This window comes from Schistocerca cancellata, chromosome 4 (assembly GCF_023864275.1).
Source record: "Schistocerca cancellata isolate TAMUIC-IGC-003103 chromosome 4, iqSchCanc2.1, whole genome shotgun sequence".
Taxonomy (NCBI): domain Eukaryota; kingdom Metazoa; phylum Arthropoda; class Insecta; order Orthoptera; family Acrididae; genus Schistocerca; species Schistocerca cancellata.
In genome coordinates, this window is record NC_064629.1 from 146751410 (window position 1) to 146764476 (window position 13067).

Below are 13067 nucleotides of genomic sequence, written 5' to 3' on the forward strand. Positions count from 1 at the left end.
ACGAAAAACTCAGTAAAACAAGTTATAACTTTGTTATTTCTCTCTCTGATTTATTTTCTTAAAAATTTTATATTAGACAACATTTTTTCAACATAACTGGGTCTTCCAAATAGATAAGAACGGAGGGGTGCTGTGCTACTTTCCAGCTACTTTAAAAATTTTAAAATTTTGTGAAATCCCAAAAATTTGTTAAAATACATAATTTTTAAAACCAAAAAATTTCAGCTACATTTCAGAACCTTATAATTTTAACAGAATTAGTAAAAATTTAGTTAAAATACATAATTTTAAATAGAATATAACAGCTACCATTCTGTTATATTATAATTTTAAGTGAATTACTAAGAATTTAAAATTAACTATCTAGAGTTTAAACAAATATTACAAAATGTAAATTTTATTAAAAACCAAAATTTAAAAATAAATTCCAGATACATATAAGTATTAACAAATCCTTAAATTTATTGATTATTTTTATTGTAAAGACTATAAGAAAGACCAGATACCATCTTCTCATAGTTAAGGCTAACTGGCCATTGACCTTCTTCTTCTGTGCTGGATGCACACGAATTGTCCAACTGGACATTAAATTGGGAATGTGAGTCTCACAGGGAGCGTGCAAGGGATAAATCCCTGCAGTCGCACTATCCTCTGTGGTCTCGGTGGCTCAGGTGGATAGAGCGTCTGCCATGTAAGCAGGAGATCCCGGGTTCGAGTCCCGGTCGGCGCATAGATTTTCAACTGTCCCCGTATATGTATATCAATGCCTGTCGACAGCCTAGAGTCTTGATTTCGTTATCATTTCATTCTAAGAGAGCTGCATGGTCACCGATGGTAACTGTTCTTACCGACATGTCCGAAAGAACAGATACCATCTCCATATAGTTAAGGCTAACTGGCCATTGACCTCCTTCTTCTGTGCTGGATGTACAAGCATTGCCCGAACTTATACGGGACTCGGTAAGATTGTCTACCGCGAGAAATGAGTGTAATTGGCAGAGGCACTACGAATGTAGTGTGTGGTCATTAAGTTGGGAATGTGGGTCCCCCGGGGAGAGTGCAAGGGATAAATTCCTGCAGTCGCACTATCCTCTGTGCCCTCGGTGGCTCAGATGGATCGCCGGCAGAGTAGCTCAGCGTGTTCGGTCAGAGGATTAGCTACCCTCTGTAACAAAAAAACTGAGTAAATGGATCGACGACGAACCTAAATGGGTGTCAGCGGACATCCGCCCAGAACAAAATTCAACGAACAATGTAAGAAATGAGATTAAAAAAAGAAAAAAAGGTGGATAGAGCGCTGCCATGTAAGCAGGAGATCCCAGGTTCGAGTGCCGGTCGAGACACACATTTTTAGCTGTCCCCGTTGATGTACACTCCTGGAAATGGAAAAAAGAACACATTGACACCGGTGTGTCAGACCCACCATACTTGCTCCGGACACTGCGAGAGGGCTGTACATGCAATGATCACACGCATGGCACAGCGGACACACCAGGAACCGCGGTGTTGGCCGTCGAATGGCGCTAGCTGCGCAGTATTTGTGCACCGCCGCCGTCAGTGTCAGCCAGTTTGCCGTGGCATACGGAGCTCCATCGCAGTCTTTAACACTGGTAGCATGCCGCGACAGCGTGGACGTGAACCGTATGTGCAGTTGACGGACTTTGAGCGAGGGCGTATAGTGGGCATGCGGGAGGCCGGGTGGACGTACCGCCGAATTGCTCAACACGTGGGGCGTGAGGTCTCCACAGTACATCGATGTTGTCGCCAGTGGTCGGCGGAAGGTGCACGTGCCCGTCGACCTGGGACCGGACCGCAGCGACGCACGGATGCACGCCAAGACCGTAGGATCCTACGCAGTGCCGTAGGGGACCGCACCGCCACTTCCCAGCAAATTAGGGACACTGTTGCTCCTGGGGTATCGGCGAGGACCATTCGCAACCGTCTCCATGAAGCTGGGCTACGGTCCCGCACACCGTTAGGCCGTCTTCCGCTCACGCCCCAACATCGTGCAGCCCGCCTCCAGTGGTGTCGCGACAGGCGTGAATGGAGGGACGAATGGAGACGTGTCGTCTTCAGCGATGAGAGTAGCTTCTGCCTTGGTGCCAATGATGGTCGTATGCGTGTTTGGCGCCGTGCAGGTGAGCGCCACAATCAGGACTGCATACGACCGAGGCACACAGGGCCAACACCCGGCATCATGGTGTGGGGAGCGATCTCCTACACTGGCCGTACACCACTGGTGATCGTCGAGGGGACACTGAATAGTGCACGGTACATGCAAACCCTCATCGAACCCATCGTTCTACCATTCCTAGACCGGCAAGGGAACTTGCTGTTCCAACAGGACAATGCACGTCCGCATGTATCCCGTGCCACCCAACGTGCTCTAGAAGGTGTAAGTCAACTACCCTGGCCAGCAAGATCTCCGGATCTGTCCCCCATTGAGCATGTTTGGGACTGGATGAAGCGTCGTCTCACGCGGTCTGCACGTCCAGCACGAACGCTGGTCCAACTGAGGCGCCAGGTGGAAATGGCATGGCAAGCCGTTCCACAGGACTACATCCAGCATCTCTACGATCGTCTCCATGGGAGAATAGCAGCCTGCATTGCTGCGAAAGGTGGATATACACTGTACTAGTGCCGACATTGTGCATGTCTGTTGCCTGTGTCTATGTGCCTGTGGTTCTGTCAGTGTGATCATGTGATGTATCTGACCCCAGGAATGTGTCAATAAAGTTTCCCCTTCCTGGAACAATGAATTCACGGTGTTCTTATTTCAATTTCCAGGAGTGTATATCAACGCCTGTCGACAGCTAAGGGTCTCGATTTCATTATCATTTCAATTACTTCTATATTTTAAAAGAGAATTACAAAAGACAAGAAGCATTAGAAGAAATAGATACAAAAACAAGTCAGAATCCGTTACTAGGTAGTACGCAAAAATACTTTATAGTGCAGAGGATTATAAAGCATTTAAATTTAACATGAAAAGTGAGGAGAAGAACTACTTTACAGTGACAAAAGTAAGTGTAACTGTTTAACTGAAGAGGTAAAAATTATTTCCTAAATTTATGAAGTATTTGCTGTGCCGAACGGTACGTGAGCGAATCAGAAGTCGCGATACGCGTGGGCTGCCGAGCGGTCGATCAATACAAAGGCTACCCGGTGGCCGAGCCCGCGTCTGCGCATCTTCCTCATCTGAAACGCAAAAGGCTTTATGTCTGGAGCCCGTTCAAACACTGCAAATAAGACGAACTGATTGCTACGTCTGACCTGTTGATTTTGCAGAACAGCCGTGGAAGGATAGGATGCCTGAGTGTTAGTCAAACCTTATGCGCGCAGCTCTCTTAACACGAGTGTTGCCCACGTTGAAAGACGAGAGTGTCCACAACGTACAGAAAAAGGAAACACTTTGTCTTTGAGTATGTTTAAATAAAGTTCCTGAATCAGTGCACCAAACTTAAAGTACGAGAAGTATCCCAAAGCATCATAGAACGACCTCCCACCTCAAACATATCATCCATATATTGTGGATTAAACGTCTCGTCAAGCCATCGGTATACTCGATGCCTTTCATCACTTCAAAATAGGTAACATCGCCACTTGTCAAACAAAGCTGTAAGCCTCCATCCACCTAATGCCCAATTCTGTGTTGTTTGGTGCTTTGAAGACGTGGAGCTTTATGAGCGTCTGTGGGCAGCGGCATTTTGCGAGGTACCCGCCTCCTATTGCCCTTTAACTGCAGTTCCTTTCAAAATTTTCGATTGGAAACTGATTAAAACTGACTTGAATTCACTGACAGCAGCAGTTACCGTCGGTTTTGTAACAAATTGCCGTTCACAAGGCGTGTCACACGTGTCTTTTTGCGACCACTGTTCTTGTGTTACATGGCTTCGACCGGTACATCGTTCCTTGAAGACTCGATAGGCTGTCTGCATTGATACAACACACCATTTATCTTCACTCACGGTATGGCCATGATCTCGTCGATTTACGATTGTTCAGTTCTTTCATTCTGCGACGTCGACCATCCTACGGCTCTGATTGCTTACAACTGACTGGTACATTCACACCACTTCTTTGACATGGATAACATCATCAGTATGGAGTCACATGACTATCTGGTACCATTCCTACAACACCTGCAACTCTCAAAAGACATGGTGTGCTCTGTTTAGGGCTGAGTAATAATTTGTCCCGCAACCTTACATTTAAATAGTTTTGAATTTTTCTCCTTTCTATTCTTTTTTCGGCTTCGTTAGGCTTGCCAGGGGCTGGAAATGCATATTCCAGTGATTTGACATATGCCTTTTCACAGATAATCCCCCTGAGCATTTGTAACCCTGGATTATCTTTGGAATCCTAGTCCCCTGCACTCAAATACCATTTACTTTCCATAGAATTTTGGAATGTGTAGTTATTTTTCCAATATTGACACCACACCTAATTCTCTCCTTGTGCAGTTCCTTCAGGTTTTATCTACATCGTTGTAATGTGTTACCTATCCTAGTAACTTAATTCCAGATCTTTGTGTTTGCTTATGCTCTTTGTTTATTAGAGCCGAGTGCTCTAACCGATATAGCAATCTAGCAACCACTTCACAAAGTCCCATTCTGGGCCTTTTTTCACATTCGCATTATGAAGAGTTGAATAGTGCCGTTTTTTCACTGGTGGGTGTTAATTGTGCTCATTATGTCTTTGTTTTCCTCGCAAATTGTATCACACCCAAGATACTGGAAATATTGTTTCACCTATAGCAATGTTTAATCTGAAAAGAATGAAAACCGTAGTAAATATGTAGTTTCAGTCATTCAAAGTGAAGCGGTTAGTTTTTTTAATGGTAAGGAGTCTGATTCAGTGTGCAACATAAACTGGAAAGAAATGGGTAACGAACAGGGAAACCTGTGTCTGTGTTAGGCTCATGTATTGAACGATAAGGTTTCTAAGAGATTCTTGTCTTACAAATAATCTAGTCTGAATAACGGTAAAGAACAATAATGAAACAGCAATCTATTAAAACGACATTGGTAAGTCAAGCAAAACCAAATGAGTTGAATGCAGCTTTTTCATCACTTCGTCGTACATTAATTAATGCAGAAGCTGCTATTTCACTATAAAATCTCAAATATGTTTATATAACACATAAACAATTACTACATCACTACCTCATTCATTATTATTATCATTAAAGTTACCATAGTTACCAATTTTTTCTGTGTTAGCGGCCAGGCAGAATCAAAGGAAATTCGGGTGTCAATGACGAGGTAATTACAGTCTGAGAAAAAGCACGGATTGGGAGTAAATCGACCGTGAACTTTCTACAGAAACCTTTCAGGTAATCCATTTAGGTAAAACCTAAATGTGAATAGACGGAGAGGAATCAAAACCTCTGACTTCCCGAATGTGGGTCCAGTGACTTAACTACTGCAAGTCACTCGGTCTAGCGGATGGGTCTTATTTCCTATATGTTACGGGAGTTCCGGGTGTGGTTAAAGTTTGGAGAGGCTCGCCCTTAAGGAAATGCATTTGATTTGGCCCTTACAGCCAAATACTGATTCATGCGCAAATATGGTATCATACAAAACTTTTTCCCAGTTACAATTACGCTCAGTTTTGGTTGTTACGTTCCACAGTCAGTTTAGGTTTCATTTGTGTTTTAAACTAAATAAAAACGTTTTCATATCCATTTACGTAATTTTTATGTTAGTGGTAAAGTGGTATGACAGGATACGAATGGTTAGTGGCTATCCATGCATGAAAGTATTTAAATGTTGAAAAATAGATGCGAGACGTTTCCCATGTACCAAAAGTACCTGGACATTAGTATGGGGTGTGTCCATTTTACGTCTTTATGGCGGCCTGAATTCTGTTGGGGACATTTTCTGTGAGGTGTCCTAAAGTCTGTGGAGGAATGGCAGACCATTCTTCCCGAAGATCCGAAACCAAGGTTGGTGATGTTCGATGCTGGGCTCTACAGAGAAATCGACTTTCTAACTAATCCCAAAGGTGTTTCAATGGGTTCAGGTCGGGACTATGGTCAGGCCAATCCTTTCCAGGATTGTAGTTGTCCACAAACCAATGCTTCACAGCTGTACTTTATGTGTGGAGCATTGTCCTATTGAAACATTCATTGCCTCCGAACTGATCCCATAAAGGACGTAGTACACAATGCCTTCCACATTCAGCCTTTTCTTAAGCACAATAGGAGAACTACGTCCTACCAACGAAAGACATTATCGTAACACCACCTTCTCTGCTGGCACTACACATGATCGCAGATAACGTTCTCCAAGCAATCGTAAAACCGAAACCCTTTCGTTGGAATGCCATGCGATGTAACGTCGTTCATCAATCCATATAACTCGTTTCCAGTGACGTCGCTCGTTCCATACCGAGCGTCGCATTGACTGCAGAAATGTGTGGCTTGTTAGGAGCTGTTTAACGATAGCATTCCATTCTTTTTAACAGCTGGACTGCTGATAGCCATTTGGGTCCCAGTCTGTTCATTTCATATGATGTTTTACCACCACTTTGCGTTAATTACGACGGTTCCTGTCTGACAGTCACATCACCAATAGTTGTCTTGAGCAGCCTTGGAAGTACTGAAATACCCCTGATGGCTGTGTTACTCAAATAACATCCAGTGACTAATCCACGTCGGAAGTCTTAGAACTGTCGTGTCAGACTCATTCTGCTGTTACTACTTGTCAATTGGCAGCACAATATTCTCAGCCTCATTTTATAATTCCACATTACATAGGAGTATCGGCATACTTCTAATCACATAGAGTACATCTGATGACAGAATGTCTAGTACGTAATCGATTATGCACGTTGCACGAATAATCAACATCAATAAACTGCACCCTAAGGATGTCTGTATTCCTTCTCATGAACGATAAGGGCATTCAGAATATAAAACTAGTGTATTTCACAAATATTTATTTGAAATCGTAATTAAAACTACAATGATGCCCAACCTCTTCGGTTTGGCACCATTTCTGCAACAGCACTAACTAATTCTGTATGGGCTCTTGTTGTTTAGAAATTCATAAGAAAGTCACATTGACTTTTTTCATTTTTACAAAATAAATGTTACAAAAGTGTTCGCCATTGTTCGAAATACTTTTGTGCCTCGTTTTCCTATGCTGTGTGCATGCCAAATTATCGCAGCACTTCAGAGCGACAAAAATGCTTAGCGAATTCGGTCAATTATTCTATCTTACGTTGTAGGACATTATTGATAGTCTGAATGTGTTTAAAGCGAACCCTATATTTAAGCACAAACCGATAAGAGAGCTTATTTGAATTACATCCAGTAATCAAAAGGTATGAGCCTGCCATTCCGTGACCAAAATAAGCAAATCTTTTACTCTGTAACAATTAATTATTTTTTCAGTTCAAAACTTAGGCTCATTTAGTGTTATAAGGGAAAAGAGCCTTATTAAAAATATGAAGCTGCACGGAAAAATGTCCTAAAACACTGAAAAGTTGAACACACGAATATGCTACGGCATTTCAACCATTTTCCTTAGGCTTTGTTCAGACCATCCGGACCAATAACTGTCAAAATAAAAAAAAAAACCTAAACAAAATATGTTTAGTTTTGTGATCTCTGTTCTGCAATATTAATTATGAACTTTCTTTCCTTTTTAAATTACGATTCAGACATTATTCCGTTCAGTTTCCAGCAGATTCTGTATAATGTGACCTTCACCGTCATATTTGTCTTCAGTGGTGTGGCTAGAATTAATTGTACCGAACAGCGCTGACGTATTGTTTTAGTCATAAATAGCACTTTGTGTGTGACATACTTACCAATATTCTATAATACATTATTGAACCGTTCTGACAGAGCTACAGAGAGGCCCAACTAAATTAATGCTATTCACTTAGACCATGATAATCGATATTAGTGGACGTACACTTTAATGAAATACTTCTGGGCCAGACACTTTGGTTTTTTATTTGTTTAGTGTATTCAAGCACCACGACACAGTAGTTCGTTCTTACAATTACATTTATGTCGGTCAAAAAGAGTTTCGGAATTCTAGATTCGTAGATTCTAATTACTTTGAAAAAAGTTGTTGTAGTTACTTTACATCCAAAATTTCTTGTGTAAGCAAAATTTATAAATCGCACCAGGTGAGTCGTTTGCTGCAGTGAACCTGTATAAGGAACGATCATCAGTGATTTGCTGTTGGTATGGTTACCGTAGTTTTACGTAGTCAGCTACTCCACCGGGCTCACCAGTTAGTGTGTCTCGGTCTCTAAACATGATGAGAAACATCTGATACTTTTCAAAGATGCACGGAAGGCTTGTCGTGTTTGCACCCTCTGCATACACTTTCAGTACAACACCCCCATAAATGGAGGCTTTTGTGGCACCCAGCCGTCCGTCGTCTTAATCCTTGAGGTACATCCATTACTAAACACCAATAAATCCTTTCGCTACTCAGTAACGCCATAAATAGTCGCATCTGTTGACTGACTAGTCCCTACGTCAAGCGCCAGGGGATTATTGTGGTGAGAGATTGAAACACGTATGTAGCATAGCAGCGATGGCGAGGCATTGTAGCATCTGTGACCAGAGAGTATGTGCTTGACCGCGCGAGTGTTGCGAGCGGTTCTCAGTCTGTAAGTAAGTCGTTGCGAGTCTGCAGCTCTGTCTAGTTGAGAGCAGTACTCAGTTAGTTGTCGTTGAGAGCTGTTATGGAGTAGTCGTCATGCAGAGCGGTCGGTCAGTAGTAGCAGCCCAGTGCGGTTGTGTGATGTGGTCTGTCGGCAACACTGGTCAAGATGCTGAATGAGGTACATTGCTAATTAAGGTAATCATCAGATAATGTAAAGTTTATTTATTGTAATTAATTTCCAACAAGCGCCCCAATAATAATTTTGATTTCAAAGCATTTTACAAAAAAAAATTCATTCCACTTCCCTTAAAGACAAATTTCAGTTAAATTACAAAAAAAAAAAAAAAAAGGAATATTATTATTTGCAATGCAGTTCCTCCAAGCAGTGCGGAACAATAAGAGCAGAAATCTGGTTAGCAGTTACAATGAGGTAAGAATTTAATTCTGATTTATGCACAGGGCCAAAGACCGATATTTCGGTTTAATTGAATTTTCACTGCCACTGATTTTCATTACCACTGAATTGTTTTTCATTTTTTATTTGTGAGTCAGATTGCTAATTTTTGTTTAATTGTCGTTGCCAGTAAATTTCATTACGGGAGGTTACACTTGGCTCCGATTTGTATTAAATATTGTCTTTTTTCCTTTTAAAATTTTTGTGGGGAGGTTACACTTGGCGACACCCAGTCCAGGATCGTATTTCGTTGAGAGTCTTTTGAAAACCAGTCAGATATCTGCTCTTATTTGCTTAAGTATAATTAGGATTTGGCGCTACGCTTTTACTAATCTTGTGACTTTCTCTCTACAGGTCAACGGCAATTCGTTGCTCTGTTGCATTTGTGTGTTGTTTTTGCATTTGTGCTTATTGTTTTGTGAATATTTGTGAATATTGTAAAAATGCCGCGAAAGACTGTGAATAGTGTATCGCGAGGTATTACGAACGAAATTACCGGCACAAACGACTTTACCGATAGGACTTGTGACACGCAGTGTAATGATGACAATCCTGCGTTCACTAACAATCAGTGCATTCCAACCATTAATGATGACTTTTTTCTTAATGATGAACGAACGAACTCGATTGTGTCTTCTGTTGATTTGACGACAATCGATGACGCGGAGCGCCCTATTGTAATGAGCGCTGCCCAGCTTAACACACCCGGTTTGGAGAATTCAAGTAATGTACAGACGAATTTTTCTAATGAAAATGAACAAGCTACACAAAGTACGCCGGAGTTATGTAATTCCGAAATAATGACTGACAGTGTACATGCGACCGATAAACGTTTTTGTAAATTACAGAATGACCAAATGGTCACACAAAGCGCGACAATTCCAGGTACACAATCAAACAGCACAGATAATGGAGTAGGTAATGTTACTCTGGAACAATTTATGGCAATAATGCTACAGTTTAGGAACGAACAGAACGAAAAACAAGACAAACTTAGTGTGGATAACAAACAATTTAAAGAGAATTTCAAACAACAGAATGAAAAATTAGACAAACAAAGTGAAGATTTTAAACAACTTAAGGAACAGAACAGACAGTTAAATGAAAAATTAGACGACAATTCCAGACAGTTAAATGAAAAATTAGACGATAATTCCAGACAGCTTAGTGAACAAATTAGAGCTGTTGCCGCGCAGTGTCATGACACTAAGGAACAGTTGCGCGTGGAAATTGAGGCTTGTTCACGTAAAAATAGCGAAGAAATTAAGTCTGTTGCGCAAGAATTAAGGGAAATGCAAACAGCCGCAACAGAAACACTCAGAGACGAAATTAGCGGAGTCGCTAAACAATGCTCTGAAAAAGCTACACAATTACGCGACGAATTTAAAGCAATGACAGCAGAACTTTCGCGCACAGTGGATGAAAAGATAGACGCGAAATTCGAACAGCAGAACACTCAGATTAACGAGCGCTTTAATCAGCACATAGAAAACAGTAATACGCGTTTCCGCAAATTTATTCAGGATCAAAATAAGGTAAAACGTCAAGTCATGGAAACAATCACGGCTCAGAGACAAGAAGACAAACGTAAAATGTTCGCGAAAGCGGAGTAGTCGTCATGCAGAGCGGTCGGTCAGTAGTAGCAGCCCAGTGCGGTTGTGTGATGTGGTCTGTCGGCAACACTGGTCAAGATGCTGAATGAGGTACATTGCTAATTAAGGTAATCATCAGATAATGTAAAGTTTATTTATTGTAATTAATTTCCAACAAGCGCCCCAATAATAATTTTGATTTCAAAGCATTTTACAAAAAAAAATTCATTCCACTTCCCTTAAAGACAAATTTCAGTTAAATTACAAAAAAAAAAAAAAAAGGAATATTATTATTTGCAATGCAGTTCCTCCAAGCAGTGCGGAACAATAAGAGCAGAAATCTGGTTAGCAGTTACAATGAGGTAAGAATTTAATTCTGATTTATGCACAGGGCCAAAGACCGATATTTCGGTTTAATTGAATTTTCACTGCCACTGATTTTCATTACCACTGAATTGTTTTTCATTTTTTATTTGTGAGTCAGATTGCTAATTTTTGTTTAATTGTCGTTGCCAGTAAATTTCATTACGGGAGGTTACACTTGGCTCCGATTTGTATTAAATATTGTCTTTTTTCCTTTTAAAATTTTTGTGGGGAGGTTACAAGATGATACACACTATACGGTCATATGACTAAATTTTGATGCAAAACTATTTTTAAAGTTGATTTGCTGCAGATATTAGGAAATTTAGACGAATGACAGGAGTATATTGTTTTTGTACTGTTTAACCCTTTTACAGGCTATGTACGTAAGCCATGTAGTCAAGTGTGGTGCACAATCTACTACAGACGATAATCGTAACTCACTAAAACAGCAGTCGTATGGCTGTCAAAAAAGGTTGTAAAAATGAATCTAGTAAATGCCACAAGCATAAATAAATAGAAGTATTTAACACAAATCGTATAATAAAGTACAAATACTAGAGCAACATGCGCCAGACGTAGTTGGCTACGGAGACTATGTCTGAAATTGAAAGTCGAAAAAAATTTAATATCATGTCTGTGGAGCGAAAGAGGTAGCTGTGAAAGGGCTGCAGTGATGAGACTTCGGATGCAATGAGTAATCCGTAACTCACTTCTGTTTGTGTAGAAGAAGTCCAACCAGAGCCAAACGGAAAGTGCAGATAACAGTGCAGATACGGGCTAGGTGGACAATACAGGAGACCATAATAGGAATGAACTGAAGCAGACTAGCTAGCGCCTGATCATTCTTTAGGTTTCATGTGACCAGGAAGTTACAGCGTACTGTGAGAATGTGTCACAAGTCATTTCAGATTATGTTCACCAAGAATGAATGTGAGAATAAGGGTGAGTGAACACCTGTAAGTATGAGAACGGTAAATGTCATCCTTCACGTAACTCTGCGCTATAGTCAGCAAGATCACTTAGTAGCTCACAGAACTGAACTTCCGTATATCATTCATTATTTTGTTTTCCTAATAAATCTATTCTGATAGAAAAAAACTATAAATACTTTTATAACTTTTTCATTTTGCTGATTTTTTTGCCCATAATGTACTGCAGTTCTCTAATGTGACCATTTAACGATCTTAATACATTGAAAAGGGATTCTCCATTAATTTACTTTTCTTGCTCAGTAGACGTATAAGTAAGATAATATCAAAGTAGTATACAATATACGAGAAATTACCTGCCACTCTATCTCCTTAACTCGCAGAACGAGTTTTCTTTCTCTACTCCCAGTCTTTGTTTTGCTAAAAAAACTTGGACAAAATTTAGTAATATAATTTTCCCGCAAATCACTAATAACATTTTTCGTAGTTACTTAGATTGCTTTCAAGAGATTAAATCTTTTTCTGCTAAACTAGACCACACGGTGAGCGGTTTGATACCTCATTTTTCCATTTTATTGAGTAGTGATACTGAAACCAGACCCTACTGGCAGTGGCCGATTAGGGAAAAGAATAGACACACAACCAAGGTTCCATCAAGATATTATTAAAAACAATAAAAACATTTTTCCTTGCCTTAGAGAACGAAAACGCTTGTAGAATGTAGCATATTCCATTTACCACATTAATTTAACAATACATTTTATTATCACAAATAGAACGGAATTAAAATTCAAAAGAGAAGGAACTCTGCTGAAATTTAACGTAATACGTTAGCCAAGGATATCTTTAGAGTAGGCAGCTGAGATTTTCTATGAAAAACGAGGTATATCAGCCAGGTACAATTTATAATCAAGATAATTATGTTGACCAACGCATTTTAAAATAAAATCTTGTGAATATTTGTGAACATACGTCCATACAAGTAGTATTATCAATTTCTTCACTTCACCGTGTTATTTTAAATTTTCCATACTTTCTTTCCTTACTTCGTGCTCCAGAGGGCACTTTAGCACTGGGGACCCTGGGACGTTGT

The 13067-nt window shown here is 40.3% G+C and overlaps 1 non-coding gene across 1 annotated transcript; it reads left to right on the forward strand.

The window, feature by feature from the left end:
• The first annotated feature begins 656 nt into the window (after window positions 1-656).
• Trnat-ugu (transfer RNA threonine (anticodon UGU)) lies at window positions 657-730 on the forward strand. The gene has a single exon. It is a non-coding gene; the product is annotated as a tRNA-Thr (tRNA).
• The last annotated feature ends 12337 nt before the right edge of the window (window positions 731-13067 follow it).